The sequence below is a fragment of the Macadamia integrifolia genome, unplaced genomic scaffold (assembly GCF_013358625.1).
Source record: "Macadamia integrifolia cultivar HAES 741 unplaced genomic scaffold, SCU_Mint_v3 scaffold532, whole genome shotgun sequence".
Lineage (NCBI taxonomy): Eukaryota > Viridiplantae > Streptophyta > Magnoliopsida > Proteales > Proteaceae > Macadamia > Macadamia integrifolia.
The window spans coordinates 176717-182128 of NW_024870475.1; the positions used below are offsets into that span (position 1 = coordinate 176717).

At 40.2% G+C, this 5412-nt stretch overlaps 1 non-coding gene across 1 annotated transcript; it reads left to right on the plus strand.

Annotated features, from left to right (window-relative positions):
- Window positions 1-4354: 4354 nt before the first annotated feature.
- On the plus strand, window positions 4355-4461 carry LOC122069093. The gene has a single exon (XR_006137362.1). It is a non-coding gene; the product is annotated as a small nucleolar RNA R71 (small nucleolar RNA).
- The last annotated feature ends 951 nt before the right edge of the window (window positions 4462-5412 follow it).

A 5412-nucleotide genomic window follows, 5' to 3' on the forward strand; every position in this document is an offset into this window, starting at 1 on the left:
TGGGATTAACAGTTTTCTCCAAGATTTGTTTGATCTGCCTATTAGACACCTCCACTTGGCCACTAGTTTGGGGGTGATAAGGGGTAGATAACTTATGGGTGATCCCATACTTTTTCATTAGGGCCTCAAAAGGTCGATTACAAAAATGAGTACCCCTATCACTAATTATTGCACGTGGTGCACCAAAGCGGGAAAAAATGTTCTCTTTGAGAAATTGGACCACACTTTGTGGTCATTAGATTTACAAGGTATGGCCTCTATCCATTTAGAAACATAATCAACGGTCAAAAGTATGTACAAATTCCCAGAGGAATTAGGGAATGGTCCCATAAAATCGATGCCCCATACATCAAAGATCTCAACTACCAAAATAGGGTTGAGGGGCATCATGTTCCTTTTATTGATACGGCCAAAAGACTGGCAGGCAGGGCAAGCCTTGCAAAAATCAAAAGCATCTCTAAAAAGAGTGGGCCAATAAAATCCGCATTGGAGAACCTTTGCGGCAGTCTTCTTAGGTCCAAAGTGTCCACCACATGCATGATCATGACAAAAAGAGAGAATGGGATGTTGCTCATGATCAGGAACACATCGTCGGATAATCTGATCTGGACATATCTTAAACAAATAAGGATCATCCCAGAAAAAGTGCTTAACTTGGGAATGAAACCTATACTTATCTTGGGTGGACCAGTGATCCGGAGTCACACCTGAAACTAAGAAGTTGACAATGTCAGCAAACCATGGTTCACTGGACATTGCAAATAATTGTTCATCTGGAAAGTTCTCGTTGACTGGAGAATCAACAGTCAAGGAATTGGGAAGCCGGGATAAATGGTCTGCAACTAGGTTTTCAACTCCTTTCTTATCCCTAATTTCTAAATCAAACTCTTGCAAAAGTAAAACCCACCTAATGAGACGGGCTTTGGCATCCTTCTTCTGAACTAGGTATCTGAGAGCAGAATGATCAGTATACACCACCACATGTGAACTAACTAAGTAAGACCAAAACTTTTCTAATGCAAACACAACAGCTAAAAATTCTTTTTCGGTGGTTGTATAATTGAGTTGTGCATCATTTAAGGTCCTACTAGCATAGTAAATGATAGTGGGCAACTTATTAATCCTTTGACCTAAAACTGCTCCTATGGCAAAATCCAAAGCATCACACATCAGTTCAAAAGGTTCAGTCCAAACAGGTGGTTGAACAATGGGTGCATTGGTCAAATCCTTCTTAAGTTACTTGAAGGATTCTAGGCACTCTTTGGAAAACTCAAAAGTCTGATCTTTGACAAGTAATAAAGTGAGAGGTCGGGCAAACTGACTAAAGTTCTTAATAAACCTTCTATAGAAGCCTGCATGCCCTAGAAAAGACCGGACATCCTTAACAGATTGAGGAGGTGGTAAATTATCAATTAAATCCACTTTTTCTCTATCTACCTTAATTCCCTCCTTGGATATTACATGGCCTAAAACAATACCAGATTTAACCATAAAATGGCATTTCTCCCAATTCAAAACCAAATTCTTAGATATGCACCTTTTCAAAACTAGGGAAAGATGATGAAGACATTCAGAATAGGAATTCCCATGAATTGAAAAGTCATCCATAAATACTTCTAAGATTTTTTCGACCATGTCAGAAAAAATGCTCATCATGCATCGTTGGAACGTAGCAGGGGCATTGCAAAGCCCAAAGGGCATACGCCTGTAAGCAAATGTTCCATATGGGCATGTAAAAGTGGTCTTATGTTGCTCCTCTAAAGCAATTGGGATTTGGTTATAGCTGGAATATCCATCAAGAAAGCAATAGTATTCATGTCCAGCTAACCTCTCTAACATCTGGTCAATGATTGGCAATGGGAAGTGGTCCTTCTAGATTGCCGCATTAAGTTTCCTGTAGTCTATGCCCACACGCCATCCTGTTTGGACACGGGTAGGGATCAACTCATTATTGGCATTAGGAACTACAGTCACACCAGACTTCTTAGGCACTACGTGAACTGGGCTTACCCATTGGCTGTCAGAAATAGGATAAATTATTCCATGATCCAAGCACTTTAGGATCTCTTTCTTAATGGCTTCCATCATCACTGGGTTGGCTCTTCTTTGGGGTTCCGTGGATGGTTTGGAATCCTCCATAAGATGTATATGATGTTGCACAATGGAAGGGCTTATACCTTTGATATCAGCCATGGTCCAACCTAGGGCTTCCTTATTATCTTTTAACACTTTAAGTAACTCCTCTTCCTGGTTAGAAGTCAAATTTGAAAAAATTATTATAGGAAGAGTCTGGTCAGGCCCTAGGAAAGCATATCTCAAATTAGATGGCAACTCCTTAAGATCTAGCTTAGGGGGCTCAACTATGAAAGGTTTGGGAATGGAATTGGAAAAGGGTCCTAAGGGCTCCACAAGTGTGTGAAGACTCAAGACTTCAGAAAAGAAATTTTCACTATCATCATCCAACTCATCCATACACTCTTGGAATTCTGAATCAAAATCAATATCAAAGTTGGTAACTAAATCATCAGAAAAATCCAGAAAGTCCTCAAGCATATTGATCTCTTCTTCCATATGTGGTTGCTTGCCAATCCTAAACATGTTAAACTCAACAGTTTGGTTACCGAAAGATAATCTTAGGAAACCATTCCGGCAATTGATTAATGCATTACTGGTAGCCAAGAATGGTCTTCCTAGAATTATTGGGATCTCATCCTTGGTTGAGAAGGGCTTAGTATCTCACACAATGAAATCAACAGGGAAAATAAATTCCCCCACCTTTAGTAAGACATCCTCAACCATCCCTTTAGGAATCTTAACAGACCTATCTGCCAACTGAAGAGTAGTTCCAGTGGCTTTCAATTCTCCCAATCCTAGTTGCTTGTACACATGGTAAGGTAAAAGATTCACACTTGCGCCAAGGTCAAGTAAAGCATGCTCAATATAGGTGTTGCCTATGACACAAGATATGATAGGGCTCCCTGGATCCTTATACTTGGCTGCTATAGGCTGAGTAATTATGGAACTAATGTTACCTGCCAAGAACACCTTTTTGGGCACACTAGTGATACGTTTGTGAGTACACAAATCTTTCAGTACCTTTGCATAGGCGGGGATCTGGGATATGGCATCCAAAAGAGGGATGTTTACTTCTACCTTTTTGAAGACTTCTAAAATTTTATCCATGGAAGCAGTCTTCTTTTTGTTTACCAAGCGATTAGGAAATGGGACAGGATGAACATAAGGACTGTTAGGGATTTGCCCCTGTTCAGAAGAATCATTTTTGGTTTCCTCAACCAAATCATCTTTAGTTTCAGAAAAATCTTTAGGTTCATCAGACGAACCTGGAACAAGAGGCACATTTGTGTCCTCAACTGAAGAAGAGTTAACAGGAGTAATAGATGGGGAAGATTTAGGAACGCTTTGTAGGTACTCTCTACCACTCCTAAGGGCATAAATAACATTGCATTGGTTAGAGGGCCCTTGTTGAGTCTGACCTTGTACTATATTCAGTGGTGCATTAGTTGGTCCTTGTAAACCAACAGGCTGATGATGCCTAGGGTTAGGCTCTGGTTGACTGGGTAAAGTTCCCTTCTCCCTCTCACGCATAATTGAGACAACTTGGGTAAGTTCTCTAGTAAGATTTTGATGGCTTGTCATGAGGAGGGCCATATTTTTTTCCAAGTCACTAATTCTACTTGCCTCTCCAGTGTTGGTAAACCCAGGGGGTTGCTGATAAGATGATAGGAGAGGGGCCCTAGGAAAACTCGCCTGAGGTCCTACATTTGACCTTGGAAAAGTATTTTAAGAAAAAAATTGTTGTGCAAAGGGAGGCCTTTGGGGTCCAGGTTGACCTTGATTATAGAAATTGGAAGGTCCTGCTTGGTTGCCCTGATTCTAAGAGAAATTTGGGTGATTTCTCCATCCTGGATTGTAGGTGTTACTATATGGATTATTCTGGTATAAGGCATTAACACTATCATTAGAAGTGCCCCCAGAGGTGTTGGGCCATTCTTCTATGACATGTCCAGGGGACTGGCACCAAGCACAAATCTTAACCAAATTGACTGATGATGGCTCTCTAGGAACAATAGCCTCAATCCTCTTGATTAGGCTATCCAAATGGGCTTCTTTGGCTACTATCCCATCCACAAAATATCCTTTTCCTCCTATGGTTTTTTCACTCTCTTGGGTTGATTCCCACTCACGGGTTTTGTCAGCTAAGTCAAGTAAAAATTCCCATGCCTTTCCTTCATCTGTAAAGGATGTGAATCCCTCAGGGCACATAGACTCTATCATTTGTTTAGTTGGGTAATGAATACCCTCATAAATTATTTGACATAAATTCCATAGGTCTAGGCCATGGTGAGGGCATTCTTGGAGTAGATTATTGAATCTCTCCATAAGTTTGAAAAATGACTCACTAGACTTTTGCCTAAACTGAAGGATATCACTTCTACGCTTATTGGTCTTATGAGTTGGGAAAAACTTCTTAAGGAAGACAACTGTGAACTGTTCCCATGAGATTATGGAATTTGTGGGTAATACATACAACCACTTCTTAGCTTGGTCTTTCATTGTAAAAGTGATAAACCTAAGCTTAACAGCATCATCAGAAAGTTGTTGGATCTTAATTAAAACACATACCTCTTCAAATTCCCTTAGAAATAGGTATGCATCCTCAGAGGTCAACCCATGGAAGTGGGGCAACATAGTGATGTATTGAGATTTGAGTTCAAAATTATTGCCCTGGGCTTGTGGTAGAACCATACAGGAAGGTTGGGCTGTTCTAGCAGGGTAGAACCTATCTTTCAGAGATTTAGGTGAAGGGTTTTGCTGTTGGTCTCCCATATTGAAGGGTTTTAAAGAGAGCAAACGTATAGGGTCACTACTTCTTGGATCTCTTCTTTCTAACCGATTCTTAGTATTACGTACCCACTTAACACTCATGCAACAGAAAAACTTCCCACAACTAAAGTAAGACAAGCACAAAAGAATGGATAGCAAAACTTTTTGATGATTTTTTTGATTTTTTTAAAATTTTTTTTTGATTTTTTTTTTGATTTTTTATTTTTTTGCTTTTTGGGAGCTTACCGGCAGGGATCCGGGGTTGCTCAGGTCAATTCCTGAGGTACTGCTACAGGGCGAAACCTGTCTTTATCATACTGTGAGGCATGGCGACCTCCACTGATACAACTATTATTGCAAGTTGTTCTTCTCAGGAATTCAATAAAAGAAAAGGAAAAATATAAAACAAAGCAAACAAAGCACTCCGATTTACCAAAAGAAAGTGAAAAATAACATGGAACTGTCTCCCCGGCAATGGCGCCAAAAACTTGTTTGAGATTTAAAATGTAACCGCAAGCGTACGGATCAGTGTAGCTACGGGTCGAACACAGGGAGAGCAGCCACTTT